We start from the raw sequence: 15193 nt of genomic DNA, 5'->3' as shown, positions 1-15193 counted from the left end.
TAGACAGACTATTGGTCTGACCCAGTATAGCCGTTCTTATGGGGTGATGTTGGCGGGACCTCCCTGAACAGTGGATCTCAAAGCTGTCACTTCCATTGAGATGCAAGGGCAGTTCACCTTTTTCAGAGCTATTGTCTCAGATTGTCTGCAGACTAAGGCAGACCTCTGCACTGGTTACACTCGGGTCATGTTTCCAAGCTTTGCTTTCCAAACCGTGAAGACTAGAAATTTCTTTTATTATTCATTATTAATTCTTCTTCTTATTGTTGTTGTTATTAAATGAAAGTTGAGGTTCTGGTGTAACCACACAACTCCCAGAGCCTGGGCCCTGGGCACGAAACTATAGCTCCTATGCCTTAATCCAGCCAAGGTCTAGATGATCAGGAGCTCTCAAACCTTTTCAGGCCAGAGCACATCTTCAAAAGGATATTGTCTCTCAAACACTGATTCACAAATATGCAGGTCATCTCTCCTCTTCTTCCACGTGATCAGATAATGTCCCTGCGGTACCTACAGTCATCATAGATAAGTATTCAATGTATCTGCGATGTCTTAATGTCAGTTGGCTGCTGAAAAGAAGAAGCACCTGCACACATGATCATTTAGCTCTCTGCAGACAACCAGAAAGTCCTCAGCAGCCCAAACTAGTTCACAAGACAGAGTCTGAGTATGGCTGCTCTAGATCACATATAGAAATTGCTAGCTTCCTTGCTATTGAAAATTGAGCTATTTGCTTGTCTTGCTGCTCATTTAGGGCCTGAATCCAAGCCCTTGGTGTCAGTGGGAGTCTTTTTATTACCTGCCATTGATGCTATAAATGTTTAATTACTGTTGAGCCACCATACTAGTTAGCACAGAAGCAGGAACATTTCTGCATATGACTCAGGAGTGTGGATTAATAAAGCCATTCAGAGAAAAGGTCAGTCATGGAGAGAATGTACATGGAAAGTGCAATTTTACTCCCACCAGACTCAGGCCTTTTCATGCAAAGCCATTATTTCTAATTAGACAAAATATAATCAGTGGGTAAGGAAAAAGGGTCACTTTGAGCATTATTTGTGGTAAAAACAATAGTATAAAAGTACCAATTACACTCCATCCATTAAAGATTATACATTGGGCCACCTCAAAGCAGGACTTGGCAGCCCAGATTTCCTTCCGATTAAATGACATCAGGGAAGCATTTGAAACAGCGTGGGCCCCTTTTCATTGTTACTTATGACTAACTGATAAACTGATATAACATTGAACTATTTATCACCATAATACCAACCTACATACCATAACCACTGACTCAGTATTTAACTGAATCAGTGAAACCAAACCAGTTCTACAGAAAATACTGTCCATGCTTTCCATTCTACATATTCAGAAACCTTGAATTATTATTATTATTTATTATTTGTATGATAGTAGCACCTGGGAGCCTCCGTCATGATCAGGACCCCATTGTGCTAGGTGCTGTACAAACCCAGAACAAAAAGACGTTCTCTGCCCCAAAGTCGTTACCTTCTAAGTGCAAGAGAAGAGACAACAGGTGGATATAGACAGAGACAGAGAGGGGAGTACCAGGAAACAATGGGACAATATTGAATTGCATTGCTTCCCCCACACAGCCCTAAAATTTGTAGTACGGGGTTAAACTGGGGAAACAACCCAAAGAACCGAGCTAAGAATTTGCCTTGCTGTTCACTTCATCCCATACTGCACAAGCTGAACTACTGTTGAACTGTCATGTGAACTAGTCAGCACAAGTCTACTCCATTATCTTTGCCACGTCTCAAGTAAAGCAGTTCACTTTTTTTCCTGGCACCGCTCTGTGAGATTTTTCATTCTTCAGTGAACATGGCCCCAGTGCTGGAAGCCATGATGAGCTGTCTATCTGCTTGTGTTGAGGTCTGTAGTTCAGACATCACTGCTACCAACTGTACTTGTAGATCACAGTTCACACAGGTCTGGGCCTACACCAAACCACAAGGGATTGGTCATGAAACTTAAGTGCTCGCTAAAGGCTATTTGGATCATTCATTATTGTTTATATAGCAACACTGGTGTATACGGAACTGCATAGCTTGGTGGACAGAACAGGTCCCTGCCCGAAAGAGGTAACAGGCTAAAGGAGCGGTAGGTATAACACAACACAGAACAAACATATGGGTAGCGTACCCAGGATGTGTCAGAATAAGTGGGCGTTTAGATGGTGCTTGAAGGTGGCCAAAGCAGCTGGGCACACATGGCTGGGGAGACTAATTCAGGTACATAGCATGGCATGAGAGATAGCACAAAGTCTGAAATGCTTGCAGATAACAAACGACCAAATTCTGCCCTGGCATAAGCAGGTTCAACTCTCTTTCATGTCAATGGGTGTGGCCTCTGCTGATGTCAAGATTAAATTTGGCCTCAGAGGGAGCAGGCCAGAGACAACGACAATGAATGTAAGTGAGTAATTCTTGAAACTTGTGGGGAGAACATTCATAACTTTGGCTTCCTGTTCTGCATGTACAAAGACAGATGTTTTTGTCTAAAGGAGTGGAAATAATGTACAACTACTTACACTTCTATGGTGCCATTCATTCAGAATTCCTTTCCAGACTGTATGTAACTACAGTTCACTTGCCTATCACTGAAATGCAGCCTCTCCCCCAGGGTGCAGCCCAGCAGCCATTCTGCACAAATAATGCACACAGTAAAATGAGGGAAAATGGAGATTCCCACTTCTAACATCAGCCACTGGAGTCACTGGACACTCGAGCCCTTCCATGTGGGGCAAATAGCAAGCATGACAGAGATACGACCTTTTGTAAGTGACTCATGTCAGGTTACTTGGGCCAGGAAATAAAATTTAGTCTCCTACCAGCACTCCTATGCGTCACACCTTTATTCATCTCCCCACAGAGAAATGACTTTTAGTGAGGACAAAGCCATGCTCACATTTCTGGGGGACAGCACCATACCCACAAGAAAAATAATTAACGAGAGACGCTGTCAAGATGGTTGAAAAGATATGATTTTGAAACTCCTTAATGGTGTTACTCACTTCTGAGATCAAAACCTGTCAAATCTTTTCCACTTACAACCCCCAATCTACCCCCCGAGTCCCAGAATCCTTTTCACCATATACAATGTATGAGTTGGCAAATTCCACTGCCAGACCAATGCTGAAGTTAGGAAGCAGTGTGAGAACACAGTAAGTTAAAAAATGTATTTTTGGCATATCTCCAGTTGGCTTGAGATGGACCAGAGTAAGATAGCCCCCAAAACATTTGATTAAACTAAACATAGTGGATTTTTTGTAATGTTTATTGATATGGCCACAAGTATGTCTATCTAATTTTTGCATTTCATGCCATACAAAAGCTGTAAAAATATCATTATTGCACCACTATGCTGCTGGTTGGGTAGAATGCTTCTAACACAGCATTAGGAAAAGCAGAACACAATACCCCAGGGCCTATTGCTTCTATCAAAAAATATAGTCGATGACATATTTTAACGTAATCAAAAAGGGCAAGGTTACTATTTGCCCCATGTGTCCGGGCAGAGGGAACAGGAGGCATAAGGTGCATGGTGGGTCCTAGTGCAGTGGGCCAGCGAGCTCTGTGGGGCTGCAATTTCCCTTCCAGTTCATGTAGGCAGGGAGTAGACAGGCAAGGATGAGGACTGGGCAAATCTTTGATTCTAACATCTTCAGTACCCCAGCCAGCACAACTGAACCAGTGCAGAGAGGAACGTGAGCTGCACCTGGGAAAGGACTGGTGCTCAGTATTGCCCCCTGGAGCAAGGGGGAAGCAGACACCAAACTCGGGCTCTGAGTCACAAATCATTTCCCAGAGTGCTCCTGGGCAGAACAATCACACACTGCCCCTTACTGAGGGCAGATTGTATTGTTACAAGCTAGCCTAAAACTAGTCTTAATAAATCTCTGTCTTGCTTAAAATGTCTAATAATATTAGATGTGGTAAAATATTTCATTGTTTTAATAAAACCGAAATATAAGGTCTAAAGTACTTGACAGTGTTGTTTTTAACTAACATAATATTAAAAAAGATGCAACAAATAAAAATGACTTACCATTGAATGTAGCCAAGATATTACTTAAACAGTATTTCTCTATGTGAAAATAGTCTGCGTTGCACTCATAGGCCCAACAGGTAAAGCAGCAGTATTATTTTTTACAGTTTAAGTGTTCAGAATCTGTTCCCAGCAACAGAAGCCACTTTAATATGAAATGCATCATTAGTGCGACAGGGCCCTGCTGATGGACTACACTGATAAGTCACCAAAGCAACCCTGATTGGAGATGGTGCTTGGAGAATGAACCACATTAATTTACTAGCCTATCGTTATTGCTCTGAGTTTATTTTTAACTATAATGTCCTGGCCAATGGCAATACATCTCAGAGATACACTGACTCCGCAGAATGCACAGAGCACAGAGTGAGAGCGACAACATGCTTTTGTTTTCAACAGCCTAAGAAAAAGTTGGACAAACTTAATGTTACAGTATAAGCCTTTTTTTTTTTTTTGGTCTCTGATCTAAAGTGTATACCCAGTGGAACATCAATGAGCCTACCTCAAGGACAACACTTTCAGCAGCTGAATGCTTAGGAACACATTAACGCTAAAGTGCTAAGTGCCTAATAATACAGTAATTCTTTCCTGCAAGCAGTACTCTGATTTTCACTCTCCATAGCATCAGACATCATCCAACATGCCACCTATGGAGGTTAAGTAATCAGTATCATAGAGGGGGACTAAATGATGGCAGAGAAGAAAGGGCTGTGGGAGGTGTCTTACAAGTTCCTTGATATAATTTAACAGAACACATAACAAGGCAAAGACAAGAGCTAGACAGGAAAATGGGAAGAACTAATTGCTGCTTTGTCATGCGTGGCGCTGGGAACAGCACAACGGGCAATCATTCCTGCTGACTTCAAAACACAAAATAATGCCAATGAAGCCAGTTGGGACTAAGAGTTGATATCTGGGCCATTTAAACAATTTTGAGAAGACAGTACAAACATACAAATTGCCAAGCAATAGACTGGCAATTTTTCTGTCTTGCAAGGAGCTGACTTTCCAGCTGACAGAAACAAGCGTTAAAGAGATATTGCAAGCTTCAAACAGTGGGAAAGCATCTTACTGATCAAATTAATCATCATCCGTGGAGCATACAGTGTTTAGTACATGCAGCGTGCTTGAGGACATGTGATACTTAGGTGTTAAGACTTATATGTGGCCAAAGGACTAGCAATACTGGGAGCCCACTTTGAGCCATTTTCAAGAGACCTGAATTTTGCAAACTATTGAGCACACCCTCCCTCTGAAAATCAGATCCCTTGAACGTAACTCAAGTTGGGCACCCAAAAACGAAGGCACTCAATGTTACAAGTCACTTTTGAAATCCCTAACTATAATGTATGTGATGACGTCACTATGTTCCTCAGGGTATTGAAATACTGGACATTTGGCTTCATTCCGCCCTGATTGAAAGGTTTCCACAAGTGTAACCTAGGGCACAGGGCCCTCAGCAGTCTATGCCTGGCAGCTGCAATGATTTAAGACAACTGCAATTCCTGCTCTACTGAGACGATGGAGCCAGACAGATCCACTTCAAAAGTAGGGAGTGGTCATGGCCAGGATAGCTGGGACATGAGCTAACTCAGTGCTACTCTCCAGCTGCCTCAGGTGGAGATACCAGGAAGCCCCAGCCGGCACCTCTTTAAACTGCCTTCACATGACGGGGCACGGCCATGGTGTAATTTACAGCCCCGCGCCAGCAGGTGTGAATCAAGCCATTAATTGCAGGCCTCTCTCCTGTTCTGCAGCGTACAGTTTATTTAGTTAATGTCAAATGGAAATAGGGTGACCAGATGTCCCAATTTTATAGGGACAGTCCCAATTTTTGGGTCTTTTTATTATATAGGCTCCTATTACCCCCCACTCCCTGTCCTGATTTTTTCAGATTTGCAGTCTGGTCACCCTAAACAGAAAATCAGGTCATCACAAAATTTCACAACCAAAAAGTGGCTTCTAGGCCTGTAAATGGGCCATGCCAATGTCAAACTTGTTTGGCCAGTGCTCCATTATAAGCCGCTTTGCCTGTTCAGCATGATAGTAATTAGTGTCCATGCTTTCTCTGGCCCTGCTAAGCTCCTGAGGGTAGGGACTGTCTTTTGGCTGTGGGTTTGTATAGTCCCTTGCAAAATGGAGTCCTGGTCAATGGATAAGGTCCCTAGGCATTTCCACAATGCAAATAAATGATAGTGATGCACTATCATATGTCCTGACAGCAACCAGGACAGGAATGGAAACAGCTCACTGGGACCAAAATTGTATGGGGAAACCTGGGACCTGCAGCAATGCACACAGAGTTAGACCAATGAGGTTACTGCTGTTACACCTAACCACACTCGGTTAGGCTTGCCATTTTGTCTCTAGATAGACAATTAAGTGCATGCGCGGGCCTTCCAAAGTGGGACTTGATGAAAAATTGAGCCACCTCAGATCGAGATTTCAAAATCAGCCAATCCCTGAGAATGGCAGCACTGGGGACAAATGAGTTTATCTATTCATTTTTAACAACACTGTCAGATAATTTAGTATCATCAATTCATGCAACAGCCACCCACGTAATCCTGTGCACTTACCTTCATTATCCTTATCGTCTGTCTCCCTTTGCCTCTATGGTTTGTCTCACTCAGATGTCGTAAATTAGACTGTAAGCGGGCCCAGGTTTACCTGTGCGTTTGCACAGTGCTAAGCGCAATGGGTTCCCTATGCTGAGCGAGGGCTACAATAAATAATAAAAATATTATATTTTCTGGATAGTGGAGGGAAGAGGAGTGTTAGAAAATATTCTGTTAACACTTGATAACAATCATCAGCATGTCCATAGTATTGCAGCTTCACAATGAGTGTGAAGTGCCACAATCCCATGGGAGACAAGGAGTCACACAGCTGTATAGCTGGAATCTTTAGCAACAGGAAAGAGTTTCTATTTTAAAAAAATCCTAATAAGGAATATACTGAATGCAAACATATAAGCAAACCTGGGCAATCAATTCACTATGTACAATTGGCTGGCTCAACACATATGCTAGAGCCACTATAATATACAAAGGCAGTCCAGGATTATGACTTTCAAAAGTGTACTGTGAAAAGCTATACAAACAGTGTGTGTAAAAAAAGGCTACACTTTGCATTGTTTATATGGCAACATTTTTAAGTTTACTTTCTGCAACCATTTGTACAAATAAAAATTGAGAATGTTCCCAGAAAGCAAACACTAAATATGTGCATGCCCAAAGTGAATTTATTTAAGCCATTCAAGAGAATATTTGCAAAACATGTTGGCAGTATTCATCTACTTTTAATACTGTGGCTGTAGATTTATCTATACAATGACTAGATTGCCTATATATGTGTAACACCCACAAACCCTGGGCATCGGTGGGTGGGATCAAACTGGGAACCTCTGGAGCTTAGTGCATGAGCCTCTATTGAATGAGCTAAAAGCCAACTCCTTCTTGGCTAAGGCTGTAGACCAAACTCAATCTCTCCCTCTCTCTAAGTGGTCTCAGTGCCACTAGATGGGACAGAACCACACCCAGATGGTGTGTGGGTTACATATATACAGCTTTAACGCCATACCACTTAACATACCAAAAGGCATGATACATATTATGAAACATACAGTGAACACATTTAAATTATTTGTCTGTGTCATTTTTATTTATAGTGATATAAATGCAGAAAGATTTGTGACCTCAATAAACATTTTTTTCAGTATATGGAAGTAGAGATAAATATATAATAGAAAGTATGAAAGGAAAGCATTGGCCAGATCTTGATAAACATAAAGGCAGATTAAAGAGGAACAAGCTATTCTGTTTCTGTCTGGTGGAAGGAAAGGAAATTTATGAAAAACTGGCTTTAGTGACTTTAGAATCATAGACTTTAAGTTCAGAAGGGACCATTCTGATCATCTAGTCTGACCTCCTGCACAATGCAGGCCATAGAATCTCACCCACTCACTCCTGTATCAAACCTGTGTCTGAGCCATTGAAGTTCTCAAATCATGCTTTAAAGGCTTCAGGGTGCAGAGAATCTTCCAGCAAGTGACTCATGTCCCACACTGCAGAGGAACGTGAACCCCCCCCCAGGGCTTCTGCCAATCTGCCCCGGAGAAAAATTCCTTCCCGACCCCAAATACGGTGACCAGCTAAACCCTGAGCATGTGGGCAAGACTCACCAGCCAGACACCCAGGAAAGAATTCTCTGCAGTAACTCAGATCCCACGCCATCTAACATCCCATCACAAGACATTGGCCATATTTACTGCTAGTAGTCAAAGACTAATTAATTGCCAAAATTAGGCCATCCCATTATACCATCCCCTTCATAAACTTATTAAGCTTAGTCTTGAAGCCAGATAGGTCTTTTGCCCCCATTACTCCCCTTGGAAGGCTGTTCCAGAACTTCACTCCCCTAATGGTTAGAAACCTTCGTCTAATTTCAAGTCTAAACTTCCTAATATCCAGTTTGTACCCATTCGTCCTCGTGCCTACATTAGTACTAAACTTAAATAATTCCTCTCCCTCCCTAACGTTAATCCCCCTGATATATTTATATAGAGCAAGCATATCCCCCCGGAGCCTTCTTTTGGCCAGGCTAAACAAGCCAAGCTCTTTGAGTCTCCTTTCATAAGGCAGATTTTCCATTCCTCGGATCATCCTAGTAGCCCGTCTCTGAACCTGTTCCAGTTTGAATTCATCCTTCTTAAACATGGGACACCAGAACTGCACACAATATTCCAGGTGGGGTCTCACCAGCGCCGTATATAACGGCACTAACACCTCCTTCTCCTTGCTGGAAATACCTCGCCTGATGCATCCTAAAACCGCATTTGCTTTTTTAACAGCCATATCACATTGGCGGCTCATAGTCATCCTGCTATCAACCAATACCCCAAGGTCCTTCTCCTCCTCCGTCGCTTCCAACTGATGCGTCCCCAACGTATATCTAAAATTCTTATTATTAATCCCTAAGTGCATGACCTTGCACTTTTCACTATTATATTTCATCCTATTACTATTACTCCAGTTTACAAGGTGGTCCAGATCTTCCTGTATAGTATCCCGGTCCTTCTCCGTGTTAGCAATACCCCCCAGCTTTGTGTCATCCGCAAACTTTATTAGCACATTCCCGCTCTTTGTGCCAAGGTCAGTAATAAAAAGGTTAAATAAGATCGGTCCCAAAACCGATCCTTGAGGGACTCCACTAGTAACCTCCTTCCAGCCTGACAGTTCACCCTTCAGTACGACCCGCTGGAGTCTCCCCTTTAACCAGTTCCTTATCCACCTTACAACTTTCATATTCATCCCCATCTTTTCCAATTTAACTAACAGTTCCCCATGCGGAACCGTGTCAAACGCCTTACTGAAATCGAGGTAAATTAGATCTACCGCATTTCCTTTGTCTAAGTAATCCGTCACCTTCTCAAAGAAGGAGATCAGGTTGGTTTGGCACGATCTACCTTTAGTAAATCCATGTTGCAATTCGTCCCAATTACCATTGACCTCAATGTCCTTAACTACTTTCTCCCTTCAAATTTTTTCCAAGACCTTACACACTACAGACGTCAAGCTAACAGGCCTATAATTACCCGGATCACTTTTATTCCCTTTCTTAAAAATAGGAACTACGTTAGCAATTCTCCAGTCGTACGGTACAACCCCCGAGTTTACCGATTGCTTAAAAATTCTCGCTAACGGGCTCGCAATTTCACGCGCCAGTTCCTTTAATATCCTCGGGTGGAGATTGTCCGGTCCCTCCGATTTTGTCCCATTAAGCTGTTCAAGTTTGGCCTCTACCTCAGATGCGGTAATATCCACCTCCATATCCACATTCCCGTTTGTCATCCCTCCATCGTCCCTAAACTCCTCACTAGTCTTATTAAAGACCGAGGCAAAGTACTTATTTAGATATTGGGCCATGCCTAGGTTATCCTTAACCTCCGTTCCATCCTCAGTGTATAGCGGCCCCACTTCTTCTTTCTTTGTTTTCTTCTTATTTATGTGGCTGTAGAACCTTTTACTATTGGTTTTGATTCCCTTTGCAAGGTCCAGTTCTACGCGGCTTTTAGCCTTCCTCACTTTATCCCTACATGTTCTGACCTCACTAAGGTAGCTTCCCTTGCTAATCCCGCCTTTCTTCCACTCCCTGTAAGCTTTCTGCTTTTTCCTAATCCCCTCTCTGAGTTGCTTGCTCATCCAGCTTGGCCTACAACTCCTGCCCATGGTTTTTTTCCCCTTTCTTGGGATGCAGGCTTCCGACAGTTTCCGCAGCTGCGACTTAAAGTAATTCCAGGCCTCCTCCGCATTTAAATCCACAAGTTCCTCCGTCCAATCCACTTCCCTAACTAATTTCCTTAACTCTTTAAAATTAGCCCTCGAGAAGTCGAAAACCCTAATCCCAGATCTACGTTTGTTTATCCTTCCATCTAATTTGAATTGAATCAGCTCATGATCACTCGAACCAAGGTTGTCCCCTACCACCATTTCTTCTACGAGGTCCTCACTGCTCACCAAAACCAAATCTAAAATGGCATCCCCTCTTGTCGGTACTTCAACTACTTGGTGAAGAAATCCATCCGCTATCACATCCAGAAAAATCTGACCCCTATTATTCTTGCAAGCACTTGTCCTCCAGTCTATATCTGGGAAGTTGAAGTCTCCCATGATCACACATTTCCCCTTAGTGTTTACTTCATTAAAAACATTAAAGAGGTCTCTATCCATATCCAAATCAGATCCCGGCGGTCTGTAGCACACCCCAAGCACTATCTCAGGGGAGGCTCTAGTAGCTTTCTTTCCCAGTGTGATCTTTGCCCAGACAGGCTCTGTCTTATCCATTCCATCACTTCTTATTTCTTTACAGTTAACCTCATCATTGATATACAATGCTACTCCACCACCTTTGCCTTTATTTCTGTCTTTCCTAAACAGTACATACCCTTCAATACCTGTACTCCAGTCATGACTACTATTCCACCATGTTTCTGTTATCCCTATAATATCCGGTTTCACTTCCTGCACCAGTAACTTTAGTTCCTCTATTTTGTTACCTAGGCTCCTCACCATAAAATCCAAATCAATTTGTTGCTGGATTATGTCTCTGAACCTGGAATCGGAGGGAGATCAGATGCACTTAGCATGTTTAGTTTCTGGTTCAAAGAGAGCTGTCCAAGTGGGTCACCATAACTCTCAGAATAGCAAAAAGTGACGCTAAGCAGAAGTCCAACAACTTTCCTTGAAGCAATCAGGAATCCAGCAGCATTGTGTAACAGCTTTGATAATCCAAGACGTACAGTCAGGCATTCCCCAATCACCTGCAGATAGCCAAATGATATGCTGTGCAATTAAGAGCTGTTTGAAGTGTGCTAGAAGGGATGCAACCCAAATGAAGCTATTAAAGGTCTTAGTCAACTTAGCTCTGACACAATTGTTGCCAAGCTCATTTATTGCATGAGAATTTGTAAGCGGTATGTACCGCAAACACATACACACACACACACACACCTAAAAGCAGCTTTCAGGTGCTCATATAAAACTGGAGATTGGAGGAAAGGCATGTGAGAAAAGATTAAAAGATTCACCTATCCCATAAATTATGGTCCAAGATTTTTTTAATGTTGAGGAATTTTCTCACGCAAACAACTTTAGCTATGAAAATCCATCCTGTTAACTACAGCTGGGTTTTTTTAAAAATCACCTTCAGAAAAAAATTGGTTGAAGGTTTTTCCTTTGACATTTCTGTTTTTCCTCAGGAAATTTTTAAATGAAATGAATGATTTTTTTTCCAAAAAAGCAAGAAGGAAAAATGCATTTCAAAATTATATGAAAAGTTTCTTTTATTTTAAAATTTCCCATTGAAAGACAAACAAAAAAAAATTAATTGGAAATGACAGTTTCCTGCCAAAAAAATTGTTTTTGAGGAAACCCCATAGTTTTTTGGTAGAAATATTTCTACCAACTCTATTGTTAGCTTCCAAAACTCAACACCAGATTCAGAAAGAAGCTGGGAAAAGGTCATAATATATATTGCTTCCTTTCACAGATGCTGAACTGTCCTCTCCTAAGCAAACAGTATAGGACAATGGGGGTGGGGGAAGAGGCTAGTAGTGCATTCTTAACTTCAACTTGTTTGAAGAAGGTTGCATTTGTTCAAAATGCTGAACGAAGATGACAGCATGGAACAAAGAGGCATGAAAAGAATGATATATGCTTTGAAGATCCTGTAAAAAAAGATGTGTACATCATCAGCAAAACAAATGATGGGTATAGCGTTTGCACCAAATCTTAGCTAATATAAAAGACGGTAGAATGCTATGTCATGAATGAAAAAACTTAGGCCAAAAATGCTTGAAGTGACACTCCATGAACCATAAAAAAAGCTTTTAAGGAAAATTATGGCCTAATTCCTTCTCATTTACACTGATGAAAATCAGCAGGTATAAAACGAATAAAAGGAAGTATTTCTTCACACAATGCAGAGTCAATCTGTGGAACTCCCTACCAGAAGATGTTGTGAAGGCCAAGACACTAACAGAGTTCAAAAAAGACTTAGATAAGTTCATGGAGGATAGGTCCATCATGGTTATTACCCAGGATGAGCAGGGATAGTGTCCCTAGCCTCTGTTTGACAGAAGTTGGGAATGGGCAAAAAGGGATGGATCATTTGATGATTACCTGTTCTGTTCATTCCCTTTGGAGCACCTGGCATCGTCCACTGTCAGAAGACAGGATACTGGGCTCGATGGACCTTTGGTCTGACACAGTATGGCCGTTCTAATGTTCTTATGTTCTTAAGAGTAATTCCATGAAAGTCAACGACACCAGACCAGTGCAAAAAACAATCAAAGTAAAATTATGTAATTTATTGAAAAATAGTATTATCTAATCAAAATTGAATGCTTTTCCAGAAGATATGCTTCAGTCAAACAGAAATTATTAGGCTCATTGGGGCTAACCGAGCGGAATTCTATGGTTGTGTTATACAGGCAGTCAGACTAGACAACCTAATAGTCTCTCTGGACTTAAAAAAAATCTATGAATCTATTAATTATCCTAGTTACATACAGGAAAAGGTGGCAGAATACTGTATGAAAAGATCAGTTTGTCTATGATCAGGGAGACATTATCAAGAAGCTATGAACGGTAAGAGATTAATAATACACATATGTTGGTTCTCCAAAAATTTGTGTGTTTTACTAGTGGATGCAAATGAAGGCAGTTCCACCAAAATATGGACTCACAATGTTCCAATGCTCAGTACCATTTTCTGCAATTTCCATTACACCAGTGCTAACCTGATGCCATCAAACCTCCTAATGTTGTCTCGATCCATATAAAATTGGCCTTATAAAAGAGGGCATTTGAAGGAAACTGCACTTAGTGTGTATGCATGTGTGAATAATGCTGGATTTTAGGCCACTTTCTTTGCAAACAGAAAGAGTTTACATTTCTTTTGGTAATAACCTCTTCTGACTTGCCAACATGTAGATGGCAATTAGTATTGCTTTTTATGGATACGAGTATTTTAATCCTGAAACACATCTAGTTCCACCTCTCACTCAGGCTGTCTTTGAAACAACAATAACAAGCAGCAGCTTTCCTGGGCCAGTTTGCAAATGTGCTCTTGATCAAATAGAGCTGGCTTAATAAATCCAAACAGGATTTCCCAAATACAAAGTATTCTAGAGAACATTTTTTAAACTGTTAACTTATCAATCATTAGAGAAAATAGGGGAGAGGGAATGTGCCTCAGAGTGAATCATTCATGGAAAATACTGCTCAAAACATTTGGGAATTCCTGGTTCCATTAAGTCAATGGGAGTTTTGCTACTGGCTTCAACAGAGCCACGATTTCATCCACTGACTCCAGTAGACCTATTGATGTATCACTGCTCACTCTGAGGAAAGGGTTCACCACCACGCCCTTAATTAACACATAAAACAGATAGGAAAGCTGTCATGTCTCTGGAGAGGTTCAACAGCCTCAGCAGATATAGATCTGGTACAGCCTCAGTTAAAGAGCTTTAGCAGTTCATGCTGTTAGCTCTGGAGGTCCCTGATTCAATCCTCAGTGTCTTGTCCAAGATGGCAGATGTCACAGGTGCACACTGGATCCTCAGTAGCTGAATTAAAGTAAATCATTCTTCACTAGAGATATTGAAAGGACTGGGTTTCACAAAAAAAAAAGCTACCTGGTAAACAGGATTCTCTTTAACAAGATAGCCAACTAAGAGGTCTCCTCAGCGATACATCGGGGAGAGCCAACAGGAACCCCTATAGTAAGTAGATAATCAATCCAACCATCCCATAATGTGCACCACACAGAGGACAGGAAGAGGAGTAAGTTGTACAAAAGAGTATCCATACATTGAAACTCCTGAAATGCTGTGACTCCTCCAGCATGAAAAGTAAGATGAGAGACTCAATGCTCCATGCATCTGTAACACTTCTAAAAAATGATGCCAGGAGAAAAACCCTTATGCTTCCCAGAACACACTTTCTCAAAACAGGCACAAGGAGAGTGTAAATTTAAGCAGCCTTCAGATGTTTCAACATATAGAGCAAGCAGGATGAAACAAATGAATGGGAAAAGACATGAGCCAGTCACCTCATTGACCAGAATGATGTCAACAAATGGACATAACTTCTGTTTCCTGCATCCCAGGCCAAATACCAATGGATATGCCTCTTTGACTGCTGTTCACATCAATCCCACAGGCCAATAACATGCTAGTGCCATCCCATGACCATTTCTGGAGGTGGGTGTCAGCAGCCAGCAATCACACTTGCATGACACATCTTGCAAGCTACTTTGCTGTCCTGAGTATTGATATGAATGGAACTTACAATGCAGCCCATGTTACCAAACTCACCTTCTCTTCAGCCATATATCTAGACACCCAGCTACATCACACAAGAGTATAAGGATTCTCACAGATGTTGCAAGCCATGTAAGTAAACATTTAATGCAAGACACCTGTTGGGATCATTCTTTCCTAAGGGCACGGTGATGGGGTATACAAACCCTATACTGGGATGGAAGGGGTTAAAAGACTATACTGGACCCTGTTAGTCCTGCCCCTCCAACCCTGCAGAGCATGCTCCAGCTGGAGATA

The sequence above is a fragment of the Chelonoidis abingdonii genome, chromosome 1 (genome assembly GCF_003597395.2).
Source record: "Chelonoidis abingdonii isolate Lonesome George chromosome 1, CheloAbing_2.0, whole genome shotgun sequence".
NCBI classification, from domain to species: Eukaryota; Metazoa; Chordata; order Testudines; family Testudinidae; genus Chelonoidis; species Chelonoidis abingdonii.
This window is presented reverse-complemented; position numbering follows the sequence as displayed.